The sequence below is a fragment of the Crocodylus siamensis genome, chromosome 3, assembly GCF_052110815.1.
Source record: "Crocodylus siamensis isolate JL-2025a chromosome 3, ASM5211081v1, whole genome shotgun sequence".
Classification (NCBI taxonomy): domain Eukaryota; kingdom Metazoa; phylum Chordata; order Crocodylia; family Crocodylidae; genus Crocodylus; species Crocodylus siamensis.
The window spans coordinates 157,655,362-157,676,643 of record NC_143397.1 but is presented as its reverse complement, the minus strand read 5'-3'; the positions used below and the strand labels follow the sequence as shown (position 1 = coordinate 157,676,643).

The following is a 21,282-nucleotide window of genomic DNA, read 5'->3' as shown; positions in this document are numbered from 1 at the left end:
TGCCTGTCAGGACCTCAGGTGTGGCTGCTGAGGAGACCAGGGTTTCTTTCCTTTTCCAGTCTTTCCTGGATGCCTGCAATCAATTGTACCATTCTCCAGACACTTCCCTAAGGCAGGTCCCCTGTGTTTGGTACCTGGAGTGCCCCTTCTCAGCTGTACTTTATTGAGCTCTGCTGGAGTTCCCACAAAGCTGTGATTCCATGCTGCTTTCTTTAGCTCTCCCAGAGAACCTCCTCTAGCAACCACTGTCCCTGATTCCCTCCTAGTGACAACCTGCACCCAGAAATCTTAAGAGTGGGGAGGGAAAACCATTTGTACAACCCCTGCTCCTTTAGTAAAGGATGCCAGGCAATCCTGGGTACTAGGGCTGTGTGAAGCAGGCCGTATTCAATTTGGATTTGGCCTGAATTGGGGACGGTGATTTGATTTGTTGATTTAGATTACTGTCCCTGATTCGATTGGGCCAAATCCAAATGTGAAGATTTGATGCTGATTCAGAGAACCAGCAATTTGGGCATAGACACAGCTTTAAATGTTTTTTCTATATACCTCAAGGTACCAGGTGTGGCTCATGAACACTGCAACGGTGGGGTGGATGGAGCATCCTACAGGAGCACGGGAGGGCCCCTGCATGCTCAGCAGCAATCTAGAATTGGACCAGAAGTACTTCCAGTCCACTTCTGGGTCTGCTGCCAAGCATATGGGCCCCCCCCGATACTCCCCCCCAGCTCAGTGATCTGCCACAGGGGGACCTTGGGTGTCCCCCCAGACCCAGGAGGCACCAGTCACTGAGCTGGGGCGGGGCGTGGGAGGCCCCCCCAGCATGCTCCCTAGCGGATCTGGAAGTGGAACGGATGTGCTTCTGTTCCACTTCCAGGTTTGCTGCTGAGTGCTCTGGGGACCCCCCCCCCCAATGCTCCTGTGGGATGCTCCATCTTCCCCAGCATCGCAGCATTCACAAGCCGCCTGCTACCTTTAGGTACATAGAAAAAACATTTAAAGCTGTGTCTATATCCATATAGGCTAATCTGAATCAATTTGGAAGGTTATGATTCATTTCAGAGAGATTAAAGGGTCTTCTGATTCAATTCGGATTCAGAGATTTGGCCATCGAATTGGGCTGAATCTCTGGCAAATCTAATCGGTGACTGAAGCTTTGCACAGCTCGACTGGGTACTCATTAGCTGGTGGTTCCTCTGCCCTCAGTAGCAACTCACTCAGCAACAATCCTTCTGTCAGTAGTCCTTTCAGAGCAATTATCCTGGTAGCAGCCTCCTCACAAGCAGCTCTTCTCAGCAAAGTTTCAGCTACCCTCTCCCCAGCTAGTCTCTCCCTGTTGTGGTTTTTTTTTTTCCCCTAGGCTTGCTGCCCTGGAGTTACAGCTGCCCAATCATGCACAGCCTACTGCAGATCCTTGTCCCAAGAGTGCAAACACCCTGATTGAGCTTGCAAGCTCTTAGGAAACCCTTCAGCACCTTTACACTTATACTTTCAGATGAGCAATCTAATTGCTGAAGTGAGACGGTAGAGGATTGAACACCAGACATTAACTTTCAAATTACTCGCGGCCCAAAGAAGCAGGATGTGTTGAACCAACATGGAACTGGAAATGAAGGGTGAGAAGGTCAGTTCACTCTGTTAGGAACTCAATATCCAACGCAGAGAGAGGGAAATGAAATTCTAAAAACAATGCTTCCATCATAAGCTGTGTGTGTAAACTATGCTTTTTCATTGTAAACTGTGGTCCCTAAAATAGTGTTTATGGCTGCATAATAAATGCTTTTTTTGTTCTGACAGTGCTCTTCTATGTCACTGTCAACTCCTGTGGATTGCATTACTCCCAAAGGGGTATAGCTCCTAACAGGAATTGAAATTCTTTTGGATTCACTGGAATATCCACTGTGGGACTTCAGTGATGATGCAGCCAGATAGCCCTATCTCAGAGCTAGGGCTATGGGACTCACCATTGTAAAAAGTGAGGCTCAGGCTTAATATTAAAAATAGGGCTATCAAATGATTAAAAAAAATGTATTGCAATTAATTGCAAGATAAAAGAAAAAGTTGCAGTTAATTGCAATTTTGATCACACAGTTAAATAATAGTCAGAACCCCCTCTACCCAAGAGCCTGGAGCCTGTGTGCCCTGCAGCTCCTCTTCTGCCAACAGCAGACAGCCCCAGCCCCAGCCCCAGCCCTAGCCCTGACCCTGGCCCACCCCATGCCTGCTCCAGACTTGTGCTAGCCACAGAAGGACTAGTCGGAACCCATGTGAACAGTCCTGACCCCGGTCCACCCCATGTCTGCTCCAGACTCACCTGCCCATGCTGAGCATTGGCATGGCTGGGCAGAAGCTGCTGCTTGGTGCAGGGGGAAAAATGACCTCTTGCTGCTGCTGGGCGCTTTTTGCTGTAGCCAGCTGAAGCTCATGCCTGGGCTGCCCTGTGGCTCTTCTGCCCTGCTGGGTGGCCTGAAGGTGGCAGTGACGGTGGTGGAGAGGAGCCACAGAGAAGCCCAGGCATGAGACTGGAGAGCGTGCAGGGTGAGCTGTATTTTGCTCATCCCTGGTCAAAATGGATGTGTGTAATTAACTCTTGTTACAAAAATGAATGCATTAATTTATTTTGCATTAATCACATATGTTAACTGCAATTAACTGCCAGCCCTAATTAAAAATAGTACATTCCCAAGAAGGCTATAGGAAAAGTTGAAATCTAATTCTGTGTATTTGTAATGCATAGCATAATTTCTCTAACTGGATAATATGTTTAGATTAATAAATATTTGTTCCTAATATAAGGCAGAAATTTCTCCTGTGTTGAAAGGCAGCAATTTTAACTCTCAGCAATTCCATGGTCCTATTTGAGGCAGAAGTTTTCCATTGGTACCAGTGGCAGATCAAACTAATGACAATAGGATTTTTGGGGCATGTGAAAGTTGATAATACATGGCTCCATTTTGTGGGGACTTAAGGAGGTCTATTTTGAGGTTGGTTAAGTATTGTAGATGACCAAGAGTTATCCTGTATAGCTAGAAACTAGGGCTGTGTGAAACAGCATCATTCTGCTTCAGTTTCTGGTTTGATGGAACAGTGTTTCACTTTGAGTTGTTTCTTTTTGAAAGCACTGTTCCATTTTGTTTCATCAAAACTGTTTGGCAGTTTCGACTTTTGCCTGCCCAGTGCTGGGAAGATTGGTGCTGCTGCTGGCCCCAGCCGGCAGCACCAGCCTCCTGTCATCTGTCAGGCAGATTGGGGGCCCGCACCCCGGGAGGAGTTCAGCACAGCCCCACAGCCTTCCTGGGGGTGCGGGTGGGCCCTGATCTGCCTGCCATATGACAAGAGATTGCTGCTGCTGGCTGGGACCAGCAAGCCTGGCTTCGATACTCAAAACATTTTGAAACTTCCTAAACATTTTGAATGCCCTTGTTTTGTTTCAAAGCTGTTTCAAAGGCTTTTGTTTTCTTTCAATTTCGCTGTTTTGAGCTCAAAACACATCAAAACAGCTTCAAAACGAAACAAGGTGAAATTTTGCACAACCCTAATAGAAATAAGATTTACTCATGATCAGTATACCATGCTATAGTGAATTCTAAAGCACATTTTTGGTCTTAGGGTCAAATTGCCTTCAACAAAAAATGAAGCTCATGAAGCGCTTTTCACTATGGTTCAAATAACATAGTGACTCAGTCGCCTCAGTTAGATAAAGCAAGGAATATTGTTGAATGAGACTTTCCTTTTTGCAGACGTAGACACTTGACAAAGGATCTCTCTTGTTGGGCAAGAAAGAAGTGTGATTCATTTATATTATTCCAGTGCTATCATGAATACTAGTACAGCTGTATGAAATACAGATATCTATCTGGTAGGAGCCCTGCTTAGGATTGATGGCTGGGTGTTTCTCTTCCATACTGTTTGATATTTTACATCCGGGTGAGCTGTTTGTCTGAATGACAGTAAAAGGCAGAACTCCCTGAATGACATAGTGCATATTAGGTTCTTTGGGTAAATCTGATATCCTTTATTACATATAATATTTATTTATTAAATGAAATAGTTGGAAAAATTCTGCTTACCAAGCTTTTGTGCACAAATGTCCTCTGTCAGATTGAGGAAGCATCTGCAGATGACCTGTGCTCATCCTGCATGGAGCGGTAAAGCACCCAGGGGCCAGTACATATGTCCTTAGACCAACATGGCTACAACCTAAACCCCTGAAAAAGTGCATGTTATACTTTTGTGGACTCATTGGCTCAGATATAGCTCAAAGGCCACAACATTGCTCTTGATGACCATTTGTTTGCCTCTGCTGGTTATGGGTGTTTGGAGCCTCTCCAGTAACCCCGATTTTCCTCATCCTTTCTACTTTTATATTTCCTATCAGCAGTATCATCGGCAACATGTGTGCATGTGAGAAGGAGGGGGAGAGAGAGAGAGAGAGAGAGAGAGAGAGAGAAGAAAAAGGAGGAGGCTGTCTGCCCACATAAATCTAATATCTTCAGGATGATCACTCAGAAACCACCAGGACAAATTAAAAATGTTTCTGGTAAGAATTCACTTGAGGGGCTTCCCATGCTTGGCCTGCTCCTGCCATTTATCATGATCTACTTTTTCACGCGGTAGGGTAACCCTGAGAAGCATTTCTCTGTGGAGGTCTGTTGAAAGGCCTAATTCTTTTCAATGTGGATGTGTGTTGTTTATTTATGGTGCTGCTGCTGCTGCAGCAGGCATGGAGCCTCTGCAAAGGAACACAGAGCTGTATAAGATAATAAAACAGCTAGAAGCCTTTCTATGTGTTCATGTCACAAAAGACCCTTCAGAGAGAAACAGTTTTAGTGCATAAAGAATAAAGTGTTATTTCAGAATCCAAAGATTGCAGTCTTTTAACACTCCAATCGAATGATTTGTTCATATTTTTTGTAATAAAGGGTATGCAATGCAATATGCCTTCTTGCTTGCTTAGAGACAATTTAAAATATTTTATGCTTAAAATGGAAAGATTGCACGGAGCTCATTGAAAGAGTGACATAAATACAAAAATCTTTTCTGTTTTTTCTATTCATTTGGTAGCTCTAAGAGATGGGGATATAAAGCTTTGAAAAGAGCAGTAAGACGGTGGGGTGGGAAAAAGTCTTGTAATGGTTAAATTCTTGACCTGAGGGATATGTTCTAATATCAGAAACCACATAGAAGAAAGAATAGAACAGAACATTTTTTGTCTCCTTCGGGGACCACTTGAGCTTGCAGAATTTTTATGTTTGCATCAATAGGTCTGATATGTGGTTTTAAATCCCTTTTATTTTTTGAAAATCTTGTTTCTGTCCAAAGGCTAGCTGTGGTCTTTTTAGCAAACTGACTGAGATTATTGATCCTAAAGGAAAAGAAGAAGAGAAAAGTCTATAAGCTATTTATTTGCAACAGAGTGGAGATACTTTCTAAATCAAGAAGTTTTATGACAATGGGCAAATATTACTGAGTGGTCAAGAGGGTAGGAAGCTAGAAGCAAGACTTAGAATGAAAACTAATGCATAGTGGAAGATGAAACATGCAAGGTAATGAACAGAGCTGTTTAGAAAATGCAACTTTTGTTCTGTGGGAAATTCTAAGCCTTACATCTGATTTCACCCTGAATCAAAACAAAAAAACAAAATTATAATTTTTATTTGTCATGGAACACACATTTCAAAGAACTGTGGTTTAGAAATAGTTAAAGTTGCAATATAGTAAGTTACTTTGAAATTATGGTTTGAAACTCTGGGTTTTTAAATAAATTTTATACTCTGGGATTTCTCTCTCAGCTCATTGGCTGAACAGCACCTTGTTGCACTGACTCTAGACCAATTCAGGCAGGCATTGTGACTCAAGACATCAAAATCCTCCACAATCACACACCTTTTTCTTCTCCGGTGAGGATGGAAATAAATGGCAACAGGTCCATACCTCTCACAGCATACATTCTCTGATGGCCCAGTATAGATCTGGCCTGGGTTTATTAGGCATCAGCTAAGGCTCTACTTCCCTTCCACCTTTTTCTATGCTTTCCTACTCTTCTAAGTAGGGGGAATACCTTGTCTGAGGATTCTGCTACCCATATATAGGAAATAATGGTGTGGCTTATGGGAAGAACTGTAAACTGCCTCCCCTACTCATCTCTAGAACAATTTTCTCTATAAACCTAACCTTTTAAAACTGAACCACAGCAGGATTTTCCCTTTGGCAAGAAGCCTTGAAATGATGCACACTTCGTATTTCAACTGTGAATGTCAAGGGGACTGCTTACTATTGGCAAATGAAGTGCTTGCAAGGACATGGTTAGATGTGGCCTTCAAGCTCTCGAGTGCACAGACAGCCCAGGTATGGTTCATAACAAACTGATTTCTATTCCCTTCAGAATTTCAGAAAATTATATAACACAGTGAAATTAGATACGCACTGCCCTGTTTACCAGCTTTCAGATGAATTCACATATGTGGGGAGTGAGTCACATAATAATGTAGCAAGTATATTCAGAAAAGTTAACTTTGCAGTAAAACACTGGAAGTATAGATTTTTTTATTTTTTAGGGGCAGCCAGTTAGGCTTTTAGGTTGACTAACTGGTACTCAATCTAGGCCCTGAAAACAATATAATCTGTTCACCTGACAAAAGTTACCAAAATATAGAGGATATGTATAGAAGTTCCAATACAAATCTTTTCTCGTTGTTGACTTGTGCATTGTCTGAAATACCACACATACACAAACACAATGATTAGTCTTTCTGACTGATGGTTAAATCAATGGAAAGACCCTACATAGGGTTCTATATTATTATTATTATCATTATTATTATTTTAAAAGATCGTGCTCCTTTAAATCTCAGACTTAACATTACAAGCCATATAACAAAAGCAAAGACAGGAGCCTAATTCTGCTGACACTTTATACTGGTAAATCTGACACCAGCTGAACAGCATATATCCCTCGAGACCAGACATTCTTGTCTATAAACCCAGACCCAGACCTTCTTGTCTCTACACCTCACCTCTAGAGAAATTAGCTACCTGTTGCTATGGAAGTTAACTTTCTTAACAATAAACTCAATCAATTCGCCCACCTAGGTGACACAGCTACGAAATCTCTTGTGGTCATTTTATGTGGATACTACCTAGATAGAGAAACGGTGGACGAATTCTCAGTGTTGACTTACCTTGCATGACATACTAAGGCAGGGAGGGTTTTTGCTTTTGGGGCAGATATTTTTACTTCATCTGTCAGAGTCAGTGGCTGAGGTAAGAGATAGTTAGTGTTGTGGGGAGGGCAAAACACAGCTTCCATTCTTTAAATTGGATTTTTCAGGCATTGTTCTTGCAGAGCTCCCCTCCTACATGGCTAGGGTATAAGCATTTCCTCTTGTTTCACTCTAATCACTGGCCTGTGTCAGTGGGCCTCTTTCCCTCTCATGTTCACAACGTACCAAACTTGTATACATATAATAAACTATTTCCTTGCTGTTTGGTATCTCCCCATTTCTCTATTCTACATACCTATACTGGAAATCTTTTTCTTAATGTGACAGGCTTGAGAAATGAAAAAGTATGATTCAATGTAGAAAAAGCAGATAATTCCAGAGTTGGCAGCTGTTGTGGCAAAAAGCTTTGCAGTACCACAGCTTGGGGGTCTGCAGTAACACTTCAAACCTCAAAAGTAGTGATGAGTCTTAAATGGATTTCTTATGCATGCTTTCTTATTTACTATTTACTGGTCCTTATTAAGAAGCCAAAATTTAGTATTATTTTTAGAAATTTAATAAAAATTAATGTAATTGGATGTTATAGGAATTTTATATTAGTTAAGTTATTTATTCAAATATAGAACACATGTTTGACTAGCTGCAGCTAAAAAGTCACCTCAGATGATACATCCTTGCATCTGCTAGTTTTTTCTTAAATAGCTTGGTCATATCTTTTTCTGATTTGATGTTTTATTTCTGCACAGTATGTTGTCATGCAAAATGGCAAGTTAAGAAAGAGAATTAGTTGGCTGTCATTAGCTTCAAACCAAAAAGAAGGCAGGGTAGATGCATACCATATCGACTAACTAAATAAGAGTTATATAGAGCATAAACTTTTTGTGAATTGGAGCTTACTTCGACAGACTTCAGAATCAGGCTTAGATTGACTATGCATGCACAGATGCTACTCGGGTCACCCTAAGTGACTCTCTGTTGTGACACCCTAAATGACTCCCATTTTGAAGAGACAAGTATATGCCATCCCAATTTTATTTTCTGGGCAAATATCCATGAATATTTTACCCATGTCTCTATTTGGCATTTTCTTTGTTAGGAAATCAGAAAAAGCATGTAGAGATCAGCCAAAAATCATATTCCCATTTGTTGCACATTAGTAGTGTTTAAAAAAAAAGTTACATAGATGGTAACAAATATAGATGTGTATGAGGCCTTGGCTTGTTCTCAGACAAATCAATCATAGGAAAAATGGATACATTTATCAAGATGTGCTTGTCTGTGTCACAAAGAAGAATATCAATAGTTTGGTAGTTCTTCTTTCATATAAAGCAGAAAAAAACCCAAAACTACATGGGTACAGGTGTCTTCCAAATAACCATATTTAGTAAGAATATTCTAATATAATAAAAGGCTTAGTCTGTCTGTCTGTGTATATCCATCCATAACAGTTTTGGCCAACTGTGCATGCACTGCCAAGAGGACAGGGCATACGTTTGGCTGTGTGGCCTGGGCTGTGTGGACCAAAGTTTGAGCTGGTGCCTGGGAAGTTTGTGGTGGTGGTGAATGTGGCTTCCCCACATTCCCTGCCTGAGGATGAAGGGGGGGAATCACGGTGGCAGCACCCCGTCCAGCCCTGATACCCCCCCCACAACAGTCATCAGGGAGGAGGAGGTGGTGAGCAGGGAGGGAGGGAGGCAGACGCAGAGCAGTGGAGGAGGGTAGAGTGGGGGTCCAGACCAGGAGCAGTGGGGATCAGGGGGGTAGAGCAGGGCTGGACCCAGAGCAGTGGGGAGAGGGTGGGTAGAGCGGGGCTGGACCTGGAGTAGTGGAGGGGAGGGTAGAGTCAGGCCAGACCTGGATTGGCAGTGAGGGAAGTAGAGCAGGGCTGGACCCAGAGTGGTGGGGGTGTGGAGAAGGGCCGGACCTGGAGCAGTGGGGGGGTCGGGGCTGCCTGCCCCCTCCCCCTGTCATTCTTGACAGCCAGTCTGCTAATATAAATGTAAAATGCCTATCTTAATGCATATTATTGTTCTGTTTGGTTTTTCATAGATTTCGTAGACATCAGGGCTGGAAGGGACCTCAGGAGGTCATCGAGTCCAGCCCCCTGCCCAAAGGGCAGGAAGTCAGCTGGGGTCATAGGATCCCAGCAAGATAAGCATCCAATTTACTCTTGAAGATGTTCAATGTAGGTGCTTGAACCACCTCCGCTGGCAGACTGTTCCAGACCTTGGGGGCTCGGACAGTAAAGAAATTCTTCCTTATGCCAGCCTGAAACGGTCTTGCAGGAGTTTGTGACCATTCGACCTCGGCACCCCTTGGGGCGCTCTGGTGAACAAACGTTCCCCCAGATCCTGGTGGTCACCCCTGATAAACTTATAGGTGGCCATCAGATCACCCCTGAGCCTGCGCTTTTCCAGGCTAAAGAGTTCCATGGCTCTCAGCCTGTCATCGTAAGATCTGTTTTCCTGACCTCTGATCATGCAACTGGCTCTCCTCTGGACTCTCTCAAGCTTCTCCACATCCTTTTTGAATTGTGGAGCCCAAAACTGGACGCAGTACTCCAGCTGCGGCCTCACCACGGCCGAGTACAAGGGGAGAATGACGTCCCGGGATTTGCTCGAGAAGCATCTATGGATGCACGCCAGCATTTTGGTCGCTTTACTAGCCGCAGCATCACATTGGAGGCTCATGTTCATCTTGTGGTCAATGATGACCCCCAAGTCTTTTTCTTCTGTAGTGCTAACCAACGTAGCACTGTCGAGCCTATAAGGGTGCTGCAGGTATTCGCTCCCAAGGTGGAGAACCTTGCATTTTTCAGTGTTAAACACCATGAGGTTCTCGTCTGCCCATTTGCTGAGCTTGTCCAGGTCAGCCTGGATCACCCGCCTATCTTCTGGCGTGGATGCTTTGCCCCAAAGTTTGGTGTCATCGGCGAACTTGGCCAGTCCACTCCTGACTCCAATGTCCACATCGTTAATGAAGATGTTGAACAGTATGGGTCCCAGGACAGAGCCTTGAGGGACCCCACTGGTTACAGGGCACCATGATGAGTGACTGCCATCAATCACAACTCTCTGGGTCTGACCACGAAGCCAATTTCCCAGCCAGCGGATCGTGGTGGAGCCAAAGCCACAACTGGGCAGTTTGGCCAAGAGGTGATCATGGGATACCAGATCAAAAGCTTTTTTGAAGTCAAGATATGACATCAATCTCTTCTCCCTTGTCCAGGTGATAGGTCACCTGGTCATAGAAGGAAATGAGATTGGTCAAACAAGACCTACCCGCAACAAACCCATGCTGGCTGTCCCTTAGAATGTTAGCCTGGGCCAGTCCCTCAAGGATGGCCTCCTTAATAAACTTTTCTAAGATCTTCCCCAGGATAGAAGTCAGGCTAATGGGCCTGTAGTTAGCCGGATCCACTCTCCTCCCTTTCTTGAAGATCGGCACCACATTGGCCTTCTTCCAGTCTTCAGGCACTACACCAGAGCGCCAGGCGTTTTCAAAGATCCGTGCCAGGGGCTGGGCTATGATGCTCGCCAGCTCCTTGAGTACCCTGGGGTGCAGGTTGTCGGGGCAGCTGACTTGAAGGTATCCAGCTTCTCAAGGTGTTCCTTGACGAGGTCAGCATTGATGGCGGGTAGGGGATCCCCCTCACCCAGATTTCCCTGTCCCATAGCAGGCATGGGCATCCCGTGTGACTGATGAAAGACTGACGCAAAGTACCTATTTAATAGGTTGGCTTTTTCCTGGGCGTCAGTTGTCAGTTGCCCCATCTGGTTTAGCAGGGGTCCAACATTGCCCTTGCTTTTCCTCCGGCTCCCCACATATCTGAAAAAGGACTTTTTGTTGTCCTTGATGCCTGAAGCTAGTTGGAGTTCAGTTGCAGCCTTGGCTTTCCTGGTTTGGTCCCTGCAGGACCGGACCAGCGCGGAGTAATCCTCCTTGGAGGTGAATCCCGTCCTCCATCCTTTGTAGGCTTTCCTTATTAGCCACAGGAGGTCCGCTAGGTCCCTGGAGAGCCAGGAGGGCTGCTGTGCCTTCTTGCTGCCTTTCCTCCGTGTTGGAATAGATTTAGCTTGTGCATTGAGGATCGCTTCCTTGAGGAGCAACCACTCTTCTTGAACTCCCATCTCCCTGGGGTCATGGTCCCTAAGGGCCTGACCGACAAGCCTCTTGAGCTTATCAAAGTCAGCTTTTCTGAAGTCAAGGACTTCTGTGTTGCTGACTGACTTGCCAGCTTTATGGCGGATGGCTTCTAAATGAAGGGGCACAATAAGTGCCATTAGAGGCCTCAAAAACTACTTAAAGGAATACTACTGCAGGTCTGTGTAACAGTTAACTGTGTCACCTGCTTTCTTTACATTGCTCTGAGACTCAATATGGCTTTATTCCTTTTCAAGGACTTTGGAAAATTCTTGTACTGTACTTAGAATATCTCCACTTTTTTGCTTTCCAATTCCAAATGCCTACATAGACATGCCAGCCTGTAGTTTGATCAAGTTTGTGGTGCTATGCCAAAATTTTATATTATCCTGATAACATATAGGTACTTGAATGGCAGTGCTTTTGCTGTAGTAAATGTACTAATGTTATGCAAATAAATCTGATATCCTCTATTGAATTAATTAGGTCTGTCAGTTGCAGTTAACTTACATGATCAACACAAAAGCAACTTAATTTGTTAATTTTTTAAAATTATATTAATCACACACATCATTTTGACCAGCGGAGTGCACCAGCTCCAGACCAGGCAAAACCCATATGCACAGCCCCGGCTCTGGTCCACTCTATGCCTGCACCAGAATCACCCACCCATGCTGAGCAGTGGCAGCAGCTGGGCAGAAGCTGCTATTCAGCACTAGGGGGAAAGGTTTCATAGTTTCTAGGGTTGGAAGGGACCTGAGTAGATCATCTAGTCTGACCCCCTGACATAGGAGGAAAGATTACTGGGGTCAAACAGCCCCAGCAAGGTGTTCATCTAACCTCCTCTTAAAGATCCCCAGGGTAGGGGCCAGCACCACTTCTCTTGGAAGTTGGTTCCAGATCCTAGCTGCCCTGACCGTGAAGTAGCGCCTCCTGATGTCTAGCTTAAATCTACCCTCTACCAGCTTGTGACTGTTATTCCTGGTCACTCCTGGCAGTGCTTGGGGGAACAGGGACTTCCCCAATGCCTGCTGATCCCCCCTGACTAGTTTGTAACAGGCCACTAGATCCCCCTTCAGCCTTCTCTTCTGGAGGCTGAACAGGTTCAGGTCCCGTAGCCTCTCCTCGTAGGGTCCCCTGATCATATGAGTGGCCTGCCTCTGGACCCTCTCCATGTTGTCCACATCTCTCTTGAAGTGTGGTGCCCAGAACTGGACGCAGTACTCCAGCTGCGGCCTGACCAGTGCTGCATAGAGGGGCAGGATCACCTCCTTGGACCTGCTCGAGATGCATCTGTGGATGCATGACAAGATACGGTTGGCCTTCCTGACTGCATCCCCACACTGCCGGCCCATGTTCTTCTTGGAGTCGATGATGACTCCAAGATCCTTTTCTGCCTCTGTACTGACAAGAAGGGAGTTCCCCAACCTGTAGGTATGGAATCGGTTGTTCCTCCCCAGGTGTATCACTTTGCACTTGTCAGTGTTGAATCCCATCCTGTTCTCATCCGCCCACCCTTGTAACCTGTCTAGGTCTGATTGTAGCCTATTCCTCCCTTCTAGAGTGCCCACATCCCCCCACATCTTAGTGTCATCAGCAAATTTGAACAGGGTGCTTTTTCCCTCTCGTCCAAGTCGCTGATGAAGATGTTGAACAGTGCGGGCCCAAGGATGGAGCCCTGCGGCACCCCACTGCCCACATCCCTCCAGGCTGAAAATGACCCATCCACCACTACTCTCTGGGTACAGTCCTCCATCCAGTTGGCAACCCAATTGACTGTGTGGGTGCCGACACCACAGTCCCTCAGTTTCTTAATAAGAACAGGGTGAAAGACAGTGTCGAAGGCCTTCCGAAAGTCCAGAAAGACTATGTCCACTGCTACCCCTGCATCTAAGGTTTTGGTGATCTGATCATAGGAGGCCACCAGGTTGGTCTGACAAGACCTGCCATTGATGAACCGGTGTTGGTTGCCCCTAAGCATGAAATCCCCTGCTGGCCCTTCATGGATGTGTGCCAGCATAATTTTCTCGAACAGCTTGCCTAGGATCGAAGTAAGACTAATTGGCTTATAGTTTCCCGGGTCCTCCTTCTTCCCCTTTTTGAAGATGGGAACCATACTGGCCCTCTTCCAGTCCTCTGGCACGACACCAGAGCACCACAAGTGCTTGTAAAGCCGTGCCAGGGGTCCTGCAATGACCTCAGCCAATTCCTTTAGTACTCTAGGGTGGAGATTGTCCAGAACGGCTGACTTGAATACGTCCAGTCCCTCCAGAAGCTCCCTAACTAGTTCCTTACTAACCCTTGGCTCAGGTGTGCCTCTCCTGGGGCCTGAGGGGGGCCCAGCAGGGGGTAGCTATTCCGGTCTCTGCTTAGGAAGATGGAGGCAAAGAAATTGTTAAATATGTTGGCTTTGTCATCTGATGTGACGACAAGGTTTCCTAACATGTCCTGCAGGGGCCCCATATTACCTGGAGCCTTCTTTTTACCCCCTATGTATTTAAAGAAGGACTTCTTATTGTCCTTAATCTGGGAAGCTAGTCCCAGTTCCATCTCCTCCTTGGCCTTCCTGACTGCCCCCCTACATCCCCGAGCAACTGCAGTATAGTCATCCCTGGTGATGTCCCCTGCCTTACATTGGGTGTAAGCCTCCCTTTTAGCTAGGAGACATTCCTGGATGCTTTTGGTGAGCTATGGGCGCTTGTGTGCCCTCCTGCTCCCTTTGATCCTTGTTGGGATTACCTCTCTTTGGGCTTGGAGGATCGTCTCCTTGAGGAGTGACCACTCTCCTTGGACACCTGGCTCCCCTCCCCTCTGGGACCTCAGTGCTTCCCTGACTATTGTCCTTAGCTCATTGAAGTTCTGTTGCCCAGGTGGTCGAGCACCCACAGCCCCCTCACCAGGTCATCTCCCATGGCCAGCACCAGGTCGAACAAGGCATTTCCCCTGGTGGGGCTGTGCACTTCCTGGGTTAGATGGAGGTCCTGCATTCTGGCTAAGAACCTACGTGAGCGGTCAGACCTGTCTGACTGTTCTTCCCAGCAGATGTCCGGGAAGTTCAGGTTCCCCATGACTACCACATCCTTAGACTTCACTACCTCTGTGAGCTGACCTAAGAATTCTTGGTTGAGTTCTTCCCCCTGGTTGGGAGGTCTGTAGTAGACCCCCACTGTTAAGTCTCTTTCTCCTCAACTGCATTGTAATCTAACCCAAAACACTTCAGAGTGCCCTTCCTCTGATTCTTTATTAAATGATGAGGGCCAGACTGCTGACATGGAAGGAGCTCCTGAGCAAGCAGCAGGCAGAGAGAGACTACACTCCCGGGGATTACGAGGTGGTAGCCTTAGAGCTGAGGTAGGGTCTAGTGGTTTAGGGGCGGTGGTGGTCTCAACAGGCCCAGGAGCAGGGCAGAGATAAGAGGCAGAGAGGACTCCAGTCCAGGAGCAGGGCAGATTGAACAGTAACATCTGCGAGGCATGGGAATGATGTTGCGGTTGCAGCCATATAATAAGCCCTTAATGCACTTGAGTAGTGCCACCTGAATGACAGCATGGGATTAGTGATCTTTGGGGTAGCCTCCCTTTCCAAGGATCTAATAACAGCAAGTCATGGCAGGGGAGGTGAGGGGGAGCAAGCCTGAGAAAGGAGGGCATATTAGGGAATGAGCAGTCACTGGGGGGCATAGTGGACAGCCCTGGGATCAGCACCTCTACATATATGTGCTAAACAAAGTGATGTGCAGCATGGCAAGAGTTGCATCCAGTGGAAATTATATGAATTGGGAAACTTGGGGGAACATAGAGGTGACCAAGTCTAATTTTTGAGGGCAGAGACTCCTTGAGTTGGTCTGTAAGCACTAGGTTGCACACTGTCTGGTCTGTGGCTCTTGGGGTGTATGTAATTGCAGGATCCATCTCCCAGGAATTTGGACTACAGTTTATTCACAAAATGGAAGGCAGGAATGAGTGGGCAGTGACATGTGGCAACTTATGACCCAGGAATAAAGCTTCTGGTCAGGGAGAAACATGATCCAACTATTTCAGTGATCTCCAACAGTCCCAGGGATGTATCATCTGAAAAGTATCACTTCATTCACAGACAGTTAAAAACACTTTATATTTTACAAATATTAATAAATATGAATTCCTGATATGAAATCTTAACATTTAAATCATATTTATCTCATGACATTTCTAAAAAATGAGATTATTAAGAAATGCTGTCCTTCAGATAGAGAATCAAAATGTGTGAATAAAGAATTGGCAATAAGAAACTGACTGCAGCCTCATAACTATTCACATACAGAAGCGTGTGTGCAGGTTCATATTTTAAATAATATGCAAATGGAATACTACATTTTAAAATTGTTTGGTATATAAAAGTTTTTAAACTGATAATTCATTTAAGCACTGAGTTTTAAATTAGTTATTTTATGACTGCTCTCTTTAAGCACAACTCTTCTGAGTTTTTAAGTAAACAAAGCTGCACCTGACAAAAGGAAGTGGCTGGAGGTATATCTTCACAAAGCCCCTGATGATGTTCCCTTGACATGTGCTGTCCCAGTTTTATAAATTAGAAATCTGGTCATCTCAGTTTAGTCTCTAAGCAATGCCAGCTGTCTCCTCTCTCTAACGCTTCTAAGATGCTTTGAAGCTGTTTCTGTATTGTGTTGGCAACATTAGTGCAGAAAGATTTGAAGAATATAATAGCAGAAAAAGGTTACCCAGGCTCACATAATTGACTGTACCAATATAAAATATTGCCTTCTCTCTGTTTTGTAACAAAGTAGATATTGCTTTCCTTCAGATTTGAGGAGAAACAAAAGTAAGGCTAAAATGTCTTTTCTGTTAACTTTCTAAGTTAAAGGCAGCAAATCTATTGCTTTGTGCTCTTCTATGATTATGTAGTGCATTCATCCTTCTGCAAAGCTTAAAATATAGTAACCTTCTACCTTAAGAGCTCAGGTATTTCCTTCCAAAAATCAGGGGGGCAAATAGTTATTGGGAGGTGAGGGGGGAGCGGATAGGGAGGTGGCAGGAAAACCTGTTGGTATAAAGGGAAGGGAAATGAACCTATTCTTTCAGTGTTTGTGTTCTTTAAAAAAATATATAGTGGCATTCATACCTTGGAGGCACAGGCTGAAAATATTGAACATTCGCTCAAAAGGGACGTTAAATTGGGAGGCGTGGTTCCAGAAAGGACCACGGGGAAAGAGGGGGTATTCACCGTGGCTTCCATCTTGTATGTACACTATAGTAAGCATAAGATTTCATCAGGTAGGAAGGCTGATCATGAAAGAAGAAAGAGGGAGTGAGATGCAGAGGCAATTGGATATGTAGGGAGACCAAGGAACCACTATAACTGATGGCTTTTATTGGGCAAACTGCTGATGGAGCCTGCTCTAAAGGGACTTCAAGACAAATAAAGATTTAAGTACACAATATAAAGAAATGAATGTCCTGCCCAGAAAAGTTTGAGGGACCCCAAGGAAATGGCTCTTTCTAATTACAACAGCATATTCTTCACTTAAGTGTGTGTTTTTAAGTCAGCCCCTCTTACCGCAGACTATATCACTTGTGAAGTGTGGAAACTGGCTCTTTTTATTGTGAGAGAGAGAAAAATTTGGGGAAAAAAATATGAATGATAAATTTTTGAACTGATATTAAAAGCTCAGGCACCAGTTTAGGCATTTCTTCTTCCAACATGTCATAATAAGTTTACCAATTGCATTGTAAATTGCTTGAAATAAAAAGGAAAAAAAAAGTGCACTGCAGCAATAAACTGTTAATCATATGCTAACTTGTACCTAGGGATCTTTGCTTTTTGTGAGACAAAAGATTCCTGAGTTTACTGGGGTGGAGGAGGGGAGGCTCCTTTCTTCTTCTGTTCCCATCTGGTCACAAGCAGAGCGTGGGAGGATAATTATTGTGAAAATATAGAGGGAAACTATATGAGGACCTCCAGACTTATGCACTTTTTGTGTAGCACCCATATTAGTCTATTTAATTCAGGCAAGAAAAACAATTCTCAAAGGAATTGAGTAAGTCTGGCCACAATCCTCCCAATACCTATAAAAATGAGTATGATGAGATTGACACTCTTAAACAACAGAAATTAAAGGGATGTTTCAGAAGTGTTCTTAATCAGGTATGCACTTTTCAGCTAATTATCTGGCAAGAGTAAAAAAAAAAAGAAAAAACGAAACACTTTGGGGCTCATTACAAAATGGCCAATGAGGCAAAGTAAACTAAAAATGCCACTACGTAAGGGTTCCAGTCAAGCAATGAAAGCTCAGAAGAATTCTCAAAAAAATACTAATCATTGTACATATGACTATAGTCCTGTCTGATAAAAGGGAGGGAATAATAAAAACACTAGCTGGCAGGCATTACAGAGGTGAAAGGGATAAGCTTCTGAAGAAATCCATAAATTATTTATTGAAGTTTCCACTGTATACCCAAAAAGCTCACTGGGCTAGCGACAATGATTAAATGTTCAGCATCTACACTGAGATGCTGAGGTTTTAATGTCCTAAATATTGATTGCATGATGAATCCCAACCATTTGTTTCCTGCAGTTGTTCACAAGAGGAGAGGGAGAAAGGAAAACACTGCATAAGATTTGTATAGGCAAAATAGGTTCTTAATGGCTTTGCTGAAGGGAGAGCCTCCTTTTTCTGCCTATGCATGTCACTAACAAAGCCTAAAAGCCCTTCAAGCTTGTTAAACTGCCTGGCTTGTAAGGGTTATTAAGCATGTAGCTTGAATATTACTGTTAGGAAGGGAACTTTTAAATAAAAATATCTGGATCCTAAGGTGATTTTTTAAGATAAGGCTTTCTTTTTCTTAAATCATCTTTTAGCACTTGGAAAAAGCATCTTTATTTCCATGAGAATATATACATAGATCTGGCTAGCGATGGACATGATCTTGATGATAATGTTAGCATACAAATATAACTTAGAGCTGGAATCTTCCCTTGATGGCAGTTACCTGTGTAGACCAGTGTTGAGCACTGTGAGGTTTCACTCTCAGGAGTTTTATGGCTATCATTCTGTTGCTTGGATTGAAGTGACTTTGTATTGCTTAGACTAGCCATGGGTTTAGCCTCTATGCATGAGGAAACTTCACCTATACAAAGATATATTGATGCATTCCTGGAGCTAGGACTGCTCATGCAATGACTCTTTCCCATCTTCCTGAAGTTGTGGCTGCAGTGGTTTCTCATGTGCAGTTAACTGAGAGGATAAGTTTGGCATCTTGAAATGTTTTATGTAGTAATATTGTCATCTCAACTAGGCAGACAATCACTGTGAGGTTGGCAAGGAAGATTATGCCATATCCTTCCATCCTAACCTTACTGCTTCCCATTCGCAGATCCCCTGCAAGGGAATTCTGAAGAACAGAGCTTGTAGGGAAGTGGTATACTACCTTCCTCTTCACTGCCTGGGATAGGATCCATCGTATTGAAGCCTGCAGAAATGGATCAGAAATTGCCTATTTGATCCCAGGGAATAGGATTGTAGACATTCTCTGAACAGGGCACCTAAACCTGGTCGAGTTAGATTGCCTAAGTCTCCCCATTGGCTGTATCTGATGCCACATATCTATTCATCAGATAAGTTTTGGAGGGGGGCGCAAAATTTAATCCCCTCTTAGGGCCAAGTAACTAAGTTTCTAGTGTTTTAATGCCAAAGTCAATGATGTCGATGAAACCATTTTGAATCTGGCCCACACAAGCCAAAGAGAAAATATGCATGTGCACATGGGGCTAGGGATCCCTCCCCACTGACACGTTACATCACCATCAACAACACTCCTGAGGCTAAATTGAGCTGTTGTAAATGGGCACAGATCCCATATACTTCTGTGGGAGATCAGCTTTTGACAGCAACAAAGCAATGTGACAGGGCTTTTTCACTAATGCCACAATTTATACCTCCACTGACTATGACCCACTGTTTTTTAAATTCAAAGCTTTTTCTTTTAGTTTTTACTGTCATTTTAGAGCTGAGGGTCTCATGACGCCCCCTAGGTAAACAGCAACATAGCATGTTTGTAGAGCATTCAGTTATTTCACATGTTACATTTTATTTTTCCATATCAGCAGGGATATAGGAGAGACAAACAGTAACTAGCTCATGATGACTGTTAAAGGATTGAATTACTGCTACTTATTTTGCCTCTGGATGTACAGACAGCAAAAAGATTAGCCTGGCATGTTATTTTCACCTTTCATGCCCATCTATTCTCTAGTGTTCTTTATCATAAAAAGTGTGGTAGAGGGGAAAAAACAATTAGAAATAATGGGTTTTACTTGGCTTGCCATAGGCATATGGGGAAAAATTATCCCTGTGCCTTATTTCAGATTTAATGTCAGCTAGTAACCTAATGAAAGCAATCCCATTTCTCCATTTATGCTTCAGATTTATTGATTTGTATGTATTAAATTGGTGTTTTAAGAGTTAAAACTGTAATTTTGAAGAATCTCCCTTCTGCCTTATAACTCAGCATATGTATATAAGAGTCTGCTAGATGCTAGACCTCATATGATCAAAACTATTTTGATATTCTGTCCTTCATGGAAAGTAAATGATAAAACATTGATTTGTAAAGGTCCATGGCTATGCACATGAAAAAAAACATCAGATGGAATAAAGATTAAGCATAACTACTCCTCAGACACAAAAATGGATCAAACAGTTTTTCTTACACAATGTGATCATGTTCAGTCCATTAGCAGCTAATTCCTCATATAGACATCATCAGACTATTAGATCAGCATTCATTTACAGGGATATCATATTCAAAGAAGAAAGGAGTCAAACTCTTGTGAAAGGAGACAAACTCCAAATTTCTTACCCCCAAGAACAGACACACATATATCAGGGTGACTACTTGTATATTCAATAGTCCCATTTTCCTTAAGAAATGTATTGTTTAAATATCATAGGATACCTCTCTGTCTACAGATCCAAACACAGGTTGGATATGGAACCTGCCTTTTTATCTGGTGTATGTTTGCTATAACCAATCAACATATTAAAGTATTTGGAAATAAGCCTGTTCTCTAATATTGTGAAATTGGATCACAGTTATGTAGGATACATTCCTAGCTGATGGGCTAAGCTCATAAGTGGGGGAGGGGCTATAAATGATTTTTTTTGGGAAAGCTTTACTGAAAGATGAACAGTGTCTACCCTGGAAAAATTTATGGGGACAGGACAATAACTGAACTATGATATCACAAAATATGAAATTACACCAGTTGAATAATTAAAAGGGACAGCTTAATCAGAGTGTTTAAGCATTTTTGGTAACATTTAGCTTCAACATCTAATTAAAACTTGAGAGAGATGACTACATTAAAGTTTTATATTCCCTACCCCCTGTGGTTAAATTGTGAGAGTTTCGCTTTTTTTTTAAAACTTTTCCTGAATCTCAGTTCTTCAGCTAAACTACTGAAGACCAGATATGACATTCCTGATGTTCCTAAGTATAAAATATTAAATGAGACTGATCTAAGCACCTGTAGTAAAAATAAATAAAAATTGGCAATTATAAGAAAAAGTTCCACCAGGTCCAGTGGTGTAAATGAGTGTCACTCCAAATCACCAGGCAGTGTAGGTTTGTGGAGATGCCAGCTGGTTTGCCACTATAACAGAGTATTAATTTAGAAGACATTAAACTTGGTTCTTCAAGAGCCTTACCAAGATTTTAAATTATGGCTTTATTTGATACACTGGTTGTAGAAAGGGGAGGGAAAAATCTGCAGTGATTTTTTTTTCTATTGCTCAAGTTTAATTTTATTTAAAGGTTCCAATGAATTTTCTATTAAAGCCTAATAAGCTAAGAGTTTTTTCTTTGAAAAAGAATATCATGTGCATTACTCTAATTCTTGGTTGCATGTTCCAAACTTC

General features: G+C 43.4%; 1 long non-coding RNA gene across 1 annotated transcript in view; it reads left to right on the top strand.

Moving 5' to 3' along the window:
* Positions 1 to 4,457: 4,457 nt before the first annotated feature.
* The window catches only part of LOC149869035 (uncharacterized), a 79,900-nt gene continuing 63,075 nt past the window's right edge, over positions 4,458 to 21,282 (top strand). Inside the window, exon 1 of the long non-coding RNA XR_016441062.1 lies at positions 4,458 to 4,540. This is a non-coding gene — a long non-coding RNA (uncharacterized LOC149869035). The remainder of the gene's footprint in view (positions 4,541 to 21,282) is intronic.